This window comes from Elephantulus edwardii, unplaced genomic scaffold (assembly GCF_000299155.1).
Source record: "Elephantulus edwardii isolate Elephantulus edwardi_28Jun2011 unplaced genomic scaffold, EleEdw1.0 scaffold00132, whole genome shotgun sequence".
Lineage (NCBI taxonomy): Eukaryota > Metazoa > Chordata > Mammalia > Macroscelidea > Macroscelididae > Elephantulus > Elephantulus edwardii.
In genome coordinates, this window is record NW_006399882.1 from 9,076,665 (window position 1) to 9,091,548 (window position 14,884).

Genomic DNA, 14,884 nt, shown 5'->3' on the forward strand with positions numbered 1-14,884 from the left:
TGGCTTTTCCGAGGCAGTTAACCATGCTGGAGGAAAGTGCCTGTCCTTCTCCCTTGGAGTAGTTGTTGGGTTCAAATGTCATGCTTTGGCTTGGCAGCACAACTCCTTACCTCTAAGTCACACTGTCCAAGTTTCATATGCATAAGAAACAACTGAAAATACTGCGGCTTGGGTCAGGTACCCCTTAGTTTTTAAAGTGACTGAAGGAGAGAGCTACAGGGTTGGAAAGAAGTTGACAGGAAGAAGATACAACTTGCAGGATTCCTGGATGCAGGATGAGGGGTGCCTCTGGTGGAGAAGATAGGGGATGGGACAGGCAGATAAGCTGCAGGTGGGGGACCCCCAGCTGCTCCGGCCCTGGAGTGCACTCTCTCGCCCATCTGCTCCTGTCAGGTTCCCTGGAAGACTTCCTGTTGCTCAAGAAAGAGGAGGAGCCTGAAAGCTTTGACCTCCACTATGTGGTGGCAGCCTCCATCGAAGCTACAAAGAACCACACCGTCGTGACCGTTCTGTTCAACAACCAGGCAATCCATTCCCCAGCCCTAGCTGTGACCCTCGTAGACAACTTCCTGTTCCAGCTGCTCTCAGGGACCAATGCCTCCATCAAGGTCACGAACCACCTGCAGCCACAGACACCTGAAGAGATCTCAGAGGATGTTCTGTATCAGTAGGTGCCCATCCCACATGCCCCACAGCATCCTCTCAGTGTCGTGCACTGACTGCCGTCTCGGGAGATGGGGACTCAGCAGGCTCTTCGTGAACCTGCTGCCTCTCCCTCTGCACATGTCCCATCTCTTGGCAGGAACCTCAAGGCACAAAACCTGATTATCAACCTGCTCTTTGGAATGAGTTTCCTGTCCAGTTCCTTCTCCATCCTGACCGTCACGGAGAACGCCGGCAAGGCCAAGCTCATCCAGTTTGCCAGTGGCGTCTGTGTGGCCATCTTCTGGCTCTCTGCCCTGCTGTGGGATCTCATTATTTTCCTGGTCTCCAGCCTGATGCTGCTGGTGAGTTTGACCTGCTGACTGGGAACAGCACCCCGAGCCAGAGCTGGGGCAGTCTGGACTGGCAACCTCAGCCTTGATTTAGAGACCCCTGGCACAGGAGATTAAGTACTGGACTGCTTACTGAAAGATCAGCGGTTTGAATCCACTAGCTACTCCTCAGGGGAAAAAATGAAGCAGACTGTTTCCTTCAAGATTGATGGCCTTGGAAACCTAAGCAGGCAGTTCTGCTCCATGCAGAGTCTCTGAGTTGGCAGGGGATTTGGGTTTTGGATTTGAATGTGATGCACCTTCATCACTACTCCTCAGCAAAAGATGCCTGGTTCCCAGTGTCTTTGGAGTGGCAGAGGCAGGGCAGAGGGATGGAGTGCAGAGCAAAGTGGATGGGAAATAGTGCACCTCCCCAGGTCTCTGCTACACGATCTCAGCTAGTAAGAAACTACCTTCTCCCCAGTGAAGTAAAAAAGAAAAGAGGTGATAGCTCACCAAGTTCTGCTGAGAATCCACTCACAGTTGAGTGGTCTCCGGTTCTTTTACACACAACCAGTCCCTTGGGGCCATTATCAAAGCATCTCTGGACCCCTTTATTTCACCATCAGGGGCCTCCTGGTTTCCAGGTGCAGGCTGGGTCCTCTGACCCCGATGGACAGGAGAACAGAGGGAGTTAGTGTTGCTACAGTCTTCTGTAGAATGCAGTGGTCCCTCTCCCCAGGTCATAACCTGTCCTGCCCTCCTAGGTGGTGTTCTTCTACTACAAAGAAGAAGCCTTCATACACCCCAAGAACATCCTGGCCAGCCTCCTGACACAGATGCTTTATGGCTGGGCCATCATCCCCCTCATCTACCTGATCAGCTTCTGCTTCACCAACGCCAGCAATACCTTCGTAAAGCTCATCATCATACTCACCTTCCTCAGCATCGGGCCCTTCATTGTTGTCTCCGTCACCAGTAAGAAAGGTGAGGCCCAGAAACCCCAGGCAACGCAAGAGCTGCTGCCGCACAAGTGGTGCTCTGCACCCCCCATGTCCACCTCATGCAGCTTGGTCTTTTTATTTTTAACATTTTGCTGAGAACCAGGAAAGATGAGAAAAGGTATGCCAGCCACACCAGCAGCAGCAAACTGGGTACCAGGAGGATGATGAGATCCTCCAGCAGGGCAGAGAACCAGAAGATGGCCATGTGGGTGCCACTGACCAACTAGACATGCTTGGTGTGGGTGGTCACAAGAGGTGTACAGGGCCAGTTGGTTTTCTGCTCAGTAGTTCATGCATATTTTGTTTTAATTTAATTTTGTTATTTTTTGTGTGTATTATCAAATCAGATCTGACTAGTACAAGACGAGGTTTCCCATCCTTCTCTAGCAGAGCATTTGGTGGATTCGAACCACGCGCCTCTGGGATTGCAGTTCAGCTTCTTGCCACTAGGCCACCATAGCATCCAGCATTTTGTTTTATTATGTTGATTACAGTCCCCACATTGTACATTCTTCCCACTTGTTCTCTCTGTTTCTTCTTTCCATGCATTGTTCTTTTCTGCTCCTTTCTGCCTTCTGAGCTTTATCTCTGGGGGAAATGGTGTCCTTGATCTACAATGATTGGTTTTTCTAAGAAATACCATCCTTTTTAGTGTTTTTGTTCCCCTTACAAGCCCATCTATTATTTGCCTGGAAGTTGAGTCACAGGGGTGAATTACTACAGAGTTTCTAAACACACCTTCCTTTTTTCTTTCTGATTCTCATACATAAATAATAGAAATTGAAATGAAGTGACAGATCAAGAGACACTGACAAAAGCAAATCCACTAAGATGCTGAATGATGATTGTCAAAGATAAAAGAAAACCAGGCCTCAGGTAGACCAGGTGTCTGGCCTGGAGTCCTGGGAATGTAATGCTGTGATGACAGAGCCCAGATAAAGAGGAAAGGTGGGTCAGGAGAGGAAAATTTATACATTGTATTCTCCTTGCTACTCTAGAATACCAACTCATCTCCAAGTCCTTGGACGATATCTACTATTTCCAGGCTATTGCCTGGGGATGGCCTTCTTCAACTTATTTTACAACTTTGGATTCCAGAAATTGTGTAATACCAAGAAACTGCGCATAGATGAGTGCATTAAAATCTGTGAGTATTTTCATTTACTGTTGATGAAAATGTAAAATGATGCAACCACTCTGAAAAGCAGTTTGGCTCTTTCCTAGAAAGCTGGGAACAGGAACCTCATCTGATCCAGCAATCCCGTTACCAGCTATATATCCTAAAGAAATAAGCTGTGATATGAACAGATAGATTCACTTTGTTTATAATAGCAAAGAGTCAGAAACAACCCAAGTGTCAATTGAAAGGTTCTTGTTGCACTGAAGCAGAGGAGGGAGAGAACCGTCTAAAAGAGAGATGTAACTGGGTATTTCTGTCATCACAGGAGACTAGGGCGAGGGCTGCATGGTGGAGGGGACCTTGGGGAGGGTTTGTAAAACAATGAAAGAATCTTTTCTTTTACTTTTCCATAATTTTTGGACTCATGTACTTATAACTTGTTAGTCAAATTTGTGTCTTCTAGGTTGCAACACCCCCATGATACATCTTGAAGGATATGTACATGTACAACCAAGCACAATCAATAAGAGTGCATCTGAATTCCAAAATCAATCTCCATAATAGTCTATGTGTTTCCTACTGCCAAAGGGGCCCTTTAGAGTAGTGAGAGAAGATCTTCACCCTGAAACCCACAGCGTCCCTTTTCAGCAGGAAGTAGCTAAGAGAATACGCCGTCCCCTTTTCCTTATGACTCAGGGTGAAGTCTCTCTCAGGGAGGAGTGATAGGGAATGGCAAAGGATACACTGACAAAGAAGATTAATCAGAACTGGCTTTGACAAGCACTGTGGCATTTGGACAAGAACAAACTGGGAGGAGGGTAAAGAGAATAGTGCAACAATGAATGAGTGGAAGCCCAAAATCTCTGTAAATGTTTATGAAAATTAATAAAATATAATTATAGAAAAAAAAAAAAAAACCCTAACCAAAAGGAAAAAAAAAAAAAAAGAAAGGTTCTTGTTCCAGTCCCTTGAATAATTCAAACTCAAAAAACATACTAACAAATAAGACTGGAGTTTGTATGTAGCCGTTTGCTGTTTAATGCGTTGCCTACGTTTAGGTGGGCTGAGGCCAAAAATGGCATGAGCATAGACAAAGTGCAGGGCAGGGGTCCTTGTAGTCATCAGGAAATGCCATTTGATCAAGCAGCTAGGTATTATTTAGGCCAGCTCCTCTTCCAGCCTTAGGACCTACTTGTCTTCTGGCCAGCTTTGGACCTCAGGGCAGGCTATAGGGTGGGAGAGGGGATTCATCTCCCAGGCTTTCAAGCTCAAGGGAAGGCTTTTACATTCCTATCTTTTAGGTTATGAGGATAGGAAAAAGGAGGTGACAGGGTGACTTTCTTATTAACTGCTTCAGGCATGACACAGGGGGAGGCGTGGGCACCTTGAAAGAGAAAAATCATTTTTGGAGTAATCCGGGGAGACAGGATGATATTCATTCTTTCCTTAGAGCAGAAGCATTGTCTGGACTGTTTGACAGTTTACCGTAAAGACTTTCTTCCTGTGCAGGTCATCATATACAAGGACTCCTAGTGCACTGTTGACTGTTTGAGGAGTAGAAAGAATTTAGGTTTAATTGTGCTAAAGAAACAAGTACCATGCCAATTATGAGGCAGTGGGTAAGAATGTGAGTCCGGATACCCAAAAGAATCTGTCAGGGGTAGTCCATTGTAGGCTAGTATTCCTAAGATTGGTTTCTACCTTGCTTAGATGGGAGTAGGTCATGTAGGGATTAGTGACATAGCAAGACTTTTTTTTTTAAATATGGAACGCTTCACGAATTTGCGTGTCATCCTTGCGCAGGGGTCATGCTAATCTTCTCTGTATCATTCCAATTTTAGTATATGTGCTGCCGAAGCGAGCACAGCAAGACTTTTTTTACATGGCAATGGTAAGTGAAGGATTGTACCACCCTTTCACTGTAACCACCCTTCTGGTGTATCAGCTATTGAAAGGCTGATAACATTCATGACAATTTGGAGGGTATACTATAGAAAATAGAGTGGTGTCCAACAGTAATAGAATCATGGTGAGGGGAGTTATACTGATGTCTGAGTTCATTTAAGCTTGGCAGTGGAAATGGTTCAGATGGCTACTTACCTGCCAGTGCTTAGTGTTGAAACGACTCCTAGAATGAGCTTGATTATAGTGTAGTGGATCCAGTGAGGAAGTCCTTGAACTCTTAACTGCAGATGGAGTGCTGAGGATAATGGTATAAGGGCCAGTGAACTTTGGTTGCAGTTTTGGGTGGTTTTTTGTTGGTTTTTTGTTTTGTTTTTGAGGGTTGGATTGGCAGATGAACACTACTGTAACTGTAAGACAATTGTGTTGAGAAGACAGATATTGGAAGAGGTAGGCATGGCTTCATTTGCTGCCTCACCGATGAATGACTGTGCTTGGATTAAGGAAGGGAGGTTGGTAATCCAGATAGGACCTCTGGGTATTAGGATACTTTCAGGCTAGGTTATGTGGCACCAACATAGGAGCAGCGTCTTCCAGGATCTACAAAACTATCCCCAGAGCCCCCAGTTTCCTCAGCAAATCTGGCTGTGTGTGGACCCAAGGCACTTCTTTCTTGCCATTTGTTGTGATTTCACCCACATGTCAGTTGATAAAGGAGTGGTCTCTGTTGCCTGCTGGACCAAGTTAGGAGGAACATTCACGGGGGACGGGTGATATGGACTGAGGACACAGCTCACTCAGCCTGGTCTACTGGCCAGAAGTTCAGTCCAGAAGGCTTGGTTTGGACCACTGTTGCCTTCATTTTCAGCAGCCCTGAGAGATTGGGCCCTGTTAAAAGAGTATATCAGTACTCAGCAGTCTGCTGAGATGGGAGCTTCCATTGTTCAAAGCCATCATTTGGTCAGTTTTATAATAAAGACAGAGAACTGAGTATAATCTCATAACCCCTTTGGCCATTCTTGGTGTTGGGAGCAGCAATGCCAGAATGTAAAAACACAGTCCTTTCTTTTTATCCCCCCTCACCATACACACATTGGACAATTCCTGTAACAGGACCTTTAGGTCCAGAACAGCCAAAGAAGAGAAATGGAGCAATAAATGATGCGGTTCAAAAGAAAGAAAAAAAAAAAGGAAGGAAGGTAATCATGGAAAGGTTTGGAGTAAGACAGAGAAGGAGGTCTTACCATGAAAGTTCAGCCACGATTATAAAAGGGATATAGAAGGGGGAGGGGGGGGTTGGAGGAGGCGTGGGGCCTCCAGAGTACAAGAGGAAGAGGTTTTTTTAACTAAGACAGACAGGCTTTTTGAGCAAGTTTAGAGAGCTGTGCCTTAGGGCCAGATCTGCCCTTTTCTACTTTACCTGAGGACTGAAGACTGTAGGGAGTGTGGAGACTCCACTTTATTTCCAAAGATATAGAGACATTTTGAGTAATTTGGATCCATCAGAAGCTCCACTGGAGAAGGAGGGCCAATCTCTGCCTATACCAGTCAGATCCAATTTGACAGTACACACACACACCAAAAAATTAATAAAAATAATTGAGTAATTTGGCTGATAAAAGCAGGCACGTTGTCAGACTGAATGGATGCAGGGGGACCAAAATAAGGGATTATATGCATGATGAAAGTTTATGTGATGGTATCTACACTGTCTGAAGATGTTGGACACGCTTCTTCCCAACTGAAGAATGTACAGACAAAAACTAAAAGATAGTGGAGCTGTTTATCAGGCAGCATGTGAGGGAAATATATACTTGCCAATCTTGTCCTGGCATTTGAACCCTGTGCTGGTGGGTAGGAAAAGGCTATGAACAGAGAGAGCCGTGGGGTGACACTGAGCAGCAGATAGACCAGCACTGGGTAACTTCTCAAACACAGCTGGAAAGGTTAGGGCAAGTGAGAAGAGGACAGAGAAATTGTAAGAGATGTTTGTAACCAACATGAAATGAGTTGTGGAGACTTTGGAGAATGGAGGTTGTTTCAGAGTAAAGAAGAACAAAACACTGTTTCTTAACATACTATGGGTTTTGATTCTGGAGGTTTTGAGATTGTAAATTTTGTTATTCTTTTGAGGAATAAAGAGAACAAGAACAAGGACAAAAACTGACTTTGCACTGGTCGCAGGGCCACTTTTTTGGCTGCTTGGTCTGCTAAGACATGTCTCACTGATAGAGGGTTGTTTGGAGCTTCATGGCTTCTGCATTGAATGGTGGCTGCCTTTTGCAGGAGCCTGGCAGTTTGAAGACGTTTGTTGATGAGAGAGTCATTTATAGCAGGGGTGAGCCGTGGGGTGGAGATAAGGCTCAGCATGCAGTAGTGAGCTAACATAACTTTGGTGGTATGGGTTGAATAAACGATTAGGCTTGCAGGGAAGGAAAGTCTTTTTTATATTTTTAAGGGCGAGGACAGCAGATGCTGCTAACGCTCAGAGACAAGTAAGCTATTCGAGAACAGTGTGTCCGAGTTGTTTAGAGAGGTCAGGGACAGAGGCTGAGCCTTTTGGGCTGAGTTAGAAGGCTCAGAGCAATTCCACATCTCTTGTAGGTATAGAAGAGAAAGACTTAGTAAGATCTGTAAGAGGAAGGACAGGAGCTTTTTGGAAGGGGTGAAAAGGTTGGCTAGTAGGATGTGCAGAGTTAAAGGAGGGGGACTTTAGCCCTTTGGTGTAGTGTTTTGGCAAGCGGAGCGAAGGAGAGAACCTAGAGCCTAAAGTGTCCCACCAGTCCCAGGAAAGAGAGAGGGTTTTGTTTGGTTTGCCGAGTAGAAGGGCCTGGAGGAGGAATATGCAGTCAGTGGTGAGCTCTCAGTTTGTGGGGTAAGGGATAGGCCGAGGTGGCTGACAGAGGACATACGTATTTGCACTGTTTTGCGGGGAGACATGATACCCTTGTTTTGCTAAAATATTTAAGAGAGATATGGTATGGACATTGCAGTTCTTTTGGAAGAGGCTACACAAAATCAGATCATAAACATATTGAAGGAGAGTGGACGGTTTTAGGGACAGAATGCAAAGGTCACAGGCAAAGGCCTATCAGGAAAAGTGGGTACTATCTCTGAAACCTTGAGGCAGTACACAACATGTGAGCTGATATGAGAGGTGGGTATCAGGTTCCTCCTACATGAAGGCAAAGAGATTTTCAGAGTCAGGGTGTAAAGGAATAATGAAATAGGCATCTTTTAAGTCTGGGATAGAAAAGTGAGTGGGATTGGAGGGGACTGAGAGAAGTAAAGTGTATGGGTTAGAAACTACTGAACACAGTTATGAGATCTTGGACGAGATGATGGGTTCCATCTGTTTTTTGGGACAAGAAGAATGGGTACATTAATGAGGGAGTGAGTTGGGTGCAGTATCTAATTGATTAGAAGGCAAGGAATAATAGGCTTATGATCACTACTTGAGGGCTTGGATACTGTTTCAGAAATTGGAACTGGATGGGGTTTATAAGGGTAATATGGGCAAGGCGAAACCAAGCTGCTCCCTGGAGGCTTCATCTCACATACTTTGGGCATGTAACCAGGAGGGACCATGGAGAAAGACGTCATGCTTGGAAGGGAGGAAGGACAGCACAGGAGAGGAAGACCCTGGATGAGATGGATTGACACAGTAAGTGGGGTAATGAGGGTAAGTGTGTCAGAAACAGTGAGACTGGCTCAGAATAGAGCAGGGTTTAGAGCTATTGCGTATAAGGTTGCTATGAGTCGTAGTCAGTTTGACAGCACATAACAACAACAATGGACAGGGGTATGGTGCTTTGCTACAGAAAGTATAGATTTATTGCAGACAACAGGATTGATAATGTTGTTGTTGATTGGCATGACTCATGGTGACCCTATGAACAAAAGGCCTGAATTCTTTCTCTAACTGTCACCATTTCTCAAAGTTCATAATTTCCAGATTCATTTCATTTAGGAAGTGGATGCCACTCCTAAATGGAGGAAAAGGATGCTGCAGGCTTAGTGTAGGGTCGTTGGAGATATAGGAGAAAAATAGAAGAGCTGGACAGGTAAAAGTGTGCTGATTGAGTCTTTGAGGGGACAGTGTGGTGAGTGGCGGGCAAGTGGAGAGCAATACGGACTTCAGTGAGTATGTTCTGCTCAGGAGAGGAGTGGGACATGAGAGCAGAACCAGGAAGGAATGGGAGAAGAGGAAAGTGTGTACTGAACATTGGAGTTAAGGAGTAGTCCAGGAGCTGGAGACTTTCCCATCAATCCCTACAACAGAGATATAGGAGGGTTTGGTGTGTCTTCAGTATTGAGTAGGATTACTGGCTTACCTGTCCATCAGGGTTACCCTTGGCTTGGATGAAGAGACGGTAGTCACAAGGGAGCTCTGATGGCCTAGTGTTAAGAAGTTGCACTGCAATCCCAAAGTCACACGATTTGAATCCATCAGATGCTCCGCTGGAGGAGGGGCAATCTCCTCCTGTACCAGTTGGATCCAATTTGACGGCACACAAGTAAAAAGAGAGAGAGATGGTAGTCTCTAAGGCATCTGATTCAGGGCACCTGCAGTCTTCAGCAGCAAAGCCAATGAGATTTGAGTAGGAAAGTTTGGCCAGCTCAGAAAGGGATGGGGGCTGTACTTACTGGGTCTAACTTGCAGTAGGGCCCTCCTCAGAGGGGCCATGACCAACCTGGGTGACTTGCCTGGGTTAGGGCAATGCTTAGGTTAGTGGCCTTCATTGTCAAAGATTTCTGGGTAGAGCTACAGACACAAGAGCCTGCAAGGTCCCTGATGGCAGAGACAAGCATTTGAAACTCTGCCTGCTTCATTTACTTTTCAAATTATGATTATTTAAAACATTAGAGGCTAAATTGAGAATCTCTCATTATGATGGTCGAGGGCTGTCCGCAAGCTGTTGAAGCTTGTGCTGATTTTAAGAGTGGATTGGGTGATAAACTGGAGATTTAAAATAGTAGTTTCTTCTGGGGTAACTGGATCTAGATTGCTATACTTTTTCATGGCTTTGGTTAAGTGAGAGAGAAAGGAGGGATGTTTTTTTTTTTTTATTGGGACCCTTTATAAGTCCCACAATGAGGCACATATCTGTGTGGTGGCATTTAGGGGGCCTGTCTTGGTAATTTTAGTGGGGGTTCTGGTTAGGCTGTGTAGGAGCCTGGTAATGAATCATGTTGGCATGTGCTTGAGCTAGTGTCTTTTGATATGATTTGTATCTTCTTGGGTGAAGGAGGAAGAAAGGACAACATAGAGGTCATGCCAGATTAGTTTACAAGATTGGGTGAGGTACTGAATTTTTTTTTCTTCTTTTTTTTCTTATAATACTAGTTTATTTACAGAATTTGGATACATTGTGAAATTTTTAATATAAGAGGTAGGATCTTTTGGAAATAAGCCAATTCTTTGGTTAACATCAAAGAAGCCAATGAGAGAAAAAGGAACATGAACCATAACAATACCTTCTTTTCCTGCTACTTTTTCAGAGGGGGCCACTTCAACACAGGCACTGAAGTAGGGGAGAGACATGGGCCAAAAATGGCACCCAAGCAGGTGTGGACAGAAAAAGAGAAAGCAGCTGGAAAAAGGCTTTTGCTGAGGCTTTGGAGAAGGGAAGGGAGGAAAGCTGGTAGAGCATGGAGAATAGATAAAGATTTGTGGCATCAGGACTAACTCACAGGCCTTGGACAGGGGTGGTGGGGAAGGGGTGTACCAGCAGTACCAGGAGTGCTTGGAGAAGCAGCAAGTACTTTGGTGAAAATGGAGGAAGGAAAGATAAAGAAGAGGCTAGGGGAGTTCGAGAGGACAGTAATGGAGGGAAGCTCGAGGTTGTAAGAAATAGAGTGGTCCATCTTCAGAATTATTTTTGTTGTTGTTAACCATAGAGTCAGAACCGACCCATAGGTGACCCTCTGGCAGGTTTTCAGAGGCAATTAATCGCCCATTCTTCTCCCACAGAGCCTCGAACCACGTGCCTTCATCATTACAGCACAGCTCCTTGCCACTAGGCCACCAGAGCTGGGATAATAAGTCACAAGTTGACCCAAAAGAAACAAATTGTTAACTGACGTGATAAACTACCAGAGTCTCTGGAATGTGTAAAATAAGGGAGCAAGGACAGACTAGTAAAAAATAATAAAGGAGCCTCTGAAACAAACAGATTCATCTTGGAGAGGATTAAACCAAGCTACTCCTTGGAGGCAAGGATTCTGGGGCTTCGTCTGACATACTTTGGACGTGTTGCCAGGAGGGACGGATCCTTGGAGAGGGACATCATGCTTGGGAGGGTGGAGGGACAGCGCAGGAGGGGAAGACCCTCTATGAGGTGGATTGATTTGGTGACTGGGGTAATCGGGATGGGTGTGTCAGAGGCGGTGCGGTTTGTGCAGGATAGAGCAGGGTTTAGGGCTGTTGTGCATAGGGTCACTATGAGTCGCAAACGACTCGACGGCACATAACAACAACAACAACAACTGAAATGTGTAGATAAACAAGATAAAGGAGAGGGAACTATAAAAGAGGGCAACATTTGGGAAAGCCTTTCAACGTTTCAGTACCCAATTAAGGGGTGGGAAGGTTTCAAGCGAGGGTAAAAACTATAGTTTGACCTTAAGAAGTGTGCCAGCCTGCTTCTTTATCAGGACTGAACAGCAAGAGATGCAGAGTAGTGGTTTTGATGAGTGCAAGGGAGGCCTGGATATAAGGAATTTTAGACCATTTTTTTCAATCTCCTAAAAAAATTGTTTGTTGCTGTTATGTGCCATTGAATCAACTCCAACTCATAACAACCCTATATACAACAGCTCTGAATCCTGCTCTATCCTGAGCCAGTTTCATCATCTCTGACACACCTACCCCCACTATCCCAGTCACTGAATCAATCCATCTCATCCACGATCTTCCTCTCTTGAGCTGTCGCTCCACCCTTCCAAGCATGATGTCCCTCTCCAAGCACTTGTCTGTCCCTCCTGGAAACATGCCCAAAGTATGTTAGACGAAGCCTCAAAATCCGTGCCTCCAAGAAGTGGCCTGGTTTCACCCTCTCCAGGACAGACCTTTTTATTCTCTTAGCAGCCCATGGTATATTCAATACTCTCCTTAGCACCACAACTCAAAGGCACTGATTCTTCTATCATCCTAAGTCACTGTCCAGCAAGTAATGCATAGCAAATAATTGTTAAGACCATGGCCTGGGTCAGGCACTAGACTGACAGCTGTGATTGTTCTTCTGGCAGTATCTGTTTTTTGTGGGTTTTTTTGCTTTTTTTTTCTTATTTCTGGCAGTATCTGCCAACGCCATAATTCAAAGGCACCAAATAGAATGCTAAATGATACAACTATCAAAAGGTGTTTTGATCTACATGTTCTTATAAAGTTGTTGTTACTAGGTGCTGTTGAGTCGAGTATGATTCATAGCAACCCTATGAACAGAAGATCTGAACTTAGTACTATCCTGCACCATCCTCATACTTCCTGACACACAAGAGCCCATTGCAGTAGTCACCTGTCAGTTCACCTAGTTGAGGGTCTTCCTCTCCTTCACTGACCCTCCACTCTTCCCAACATCATGTCCTTCTCCAAGACATAGCACCTCCTAGCAACATGTCCACAGTATTCTTGCCTCCCAAGAGCACTCCACCTGCACCATCTCCAAGATGTATCTGTTCAGTGTTCTTCAGGGTTCCACATGAGCATAGTCAAGTGCTCTGGGATTCCCACTCTTCTCAATGTCAGTCACAACTTGTAGTGTCCATCAAATAATGTTAAATGGAACAAGCAAGGTGGAAAAAATTTGCCAGTATCATTCTAATTTAAAAAAAAAAACCCACAGATTTTTTTAATGGTCTCTGTGGTGTCTTTTTAAAATTTATTTGCATGCATGCTATTGTTGTTATGTGCCATCGAGTCACTTGCGACTCATAGCGACTCTATGTACAACAGCCCTAAACTCTGCTCTGTGCTGTGCCAATTCACTGTCTCCGACACACCCATCCCAATTACCCCAGTCACCAAATCAATTCACCTCCTAGAGGGCCTTCCCCTCCTGCGCTGTCCCTCCACCCTCCCAAGCATGATGTCCTTCTCCAAGGACCAGTCTCTCCTTACAACATGACCAAAGTACATCAGACAAAGCCTCAGAATCTTTGTGTCCAAGGAGCAGCCTGGTTTAACCCTCTCTAGGATGAATCTGTTTGGTTTCTTAGCAATCCATGGTACCGTCAATACTCTTCTCCAGCACCCAAGCTCAAAGGCATCAATTTTCCTTCTGTCCTCCCTAGTCATTATCCAACTCTCTGATGCATAACAAGTGATTGCAAAGACCATGGCCTGTATCAGATGCACCTTAGTCTCCAGAGAGACCCTATTTGCATGTAGTTATTCATATATATTATTTATACATTGTTTTCAGTCATAGACACTGTGTTTTATATCATCAATTACTATGGATCAATGCTGTTTTCACTCCATTGCATCCATCTCTGCTGGCCTAGTGATTTCCCCCTCCTTCTGCCTCTTTCTTCCCTCCCGACCCCTCCCTTTTGTGTAGTGATATGAGTTACCCAGTTTGTAGATTCTTCCTTCTTCTATTGAATCTCTCTAGTTCAACAAATTTTAAACCCCCAAATAATTCTTTGTTTTAAATTTCTCCGTTTTTACTGATAATTTCTCTTAAGTATATGCTCATTGCAATAGCCATGTTGGGGGTTTTGTTTTGGTTTTTGTTTTTTCTTGTTGTGTACTGTCAAATCAAATCTGACTGGCACAGGAGGAGATTACTCCTCCTTATCCAGCAGAGCATCTGGTGGATTCAAACTGCATGCCTTTGGGATTACAGTGCAGCTTCTTGCCAGTAGGCCACCAGAGCTCCCTAGACATCTTGGTTTTATGCCAGTTCTTTTCAGGCTGATCCTCCCTTGGTCCTTTACAATGTTCATTGTATATTCTCTTTCTGGTCTCCTCCCTCTCACCCCATGGTTACCCTCCTATTATCACAGCAATCTTATGGAATATTTGCCTTTTTGTAATTAAGTTCTTTTATTCTGCATAACACTCTCTAGACTTGACCATTTTGTGTAGTATTTGAAGAATTTGTTGTTTTTTCACCGCATAATATTTCATTGTATGAATGTGCCACAATTTCTCTGTTCATTCGTTGATGGACACTTGGGCTCTTTCCATTTTCTTGCAACTCTGACTAATGCTGTGATGAACCTGCTGCTTTTTTGCTATATGCCATCAAGTAGACTACAACTCATAGCAACTTTGTGAACAGTGGCTCTGAACCTTGCATTATCCTGAGCTGACTTCACCATTGCCAACACACCTGCTCTCATTGCTACCGTCACTGTGTCAGTCCATCTCGTCAAACCCTTCCAAGCATGGTGTCCTTCTCCAGGGACTGGTTTCTCTTGACAGCTTGCCCAAAATATGTGACATGGAGTTTCACCATCCTTACCTCCAAGGAGCAACCTAGTTTTTACAGAACAGACTTGTTTGTTCTCTTGGAAATACATAGGATGTTCAGTGTTCTCTAAAACTACAACTCAAAGGCATTGATTCTTCTGCCACTTTAGAAATGTCCCAGTTTTCAGATGCATAGCAAGGGATTGGGAAGACCATAGGATGGCTTGGACTAGGTGCACCTTAGTCTTTAGACTGACATTATTGCTCTTTAGCAGTCTGAAGATGGCCTTGACAGCAGATTTTCCCAATACAACTCTTTTTCTTTTAATACAACTGTTTTTTTTAAAAAAAGTCATTATTTCCAGACTGATTGTGCTAATGCAAAACCTATACTTGAACCAAGAGGCAGTCATCAGAACAGAGCAAGGAAACACTGCATGGTTCAAAATTGGGAAGGGTGTAC

At 44.5% G+C, this 14,884-nt stretch overlaps 1 pseudogene; it reads left to right on the forward strand.

Annotated features, from left to right (window-relative positions):
* Positions 1-14,884, forward strand: part of LOC102876896 — a 165,462-nt pseudogene that overhangs the window by 133,152 nt on the left and 17,426 nt on the right.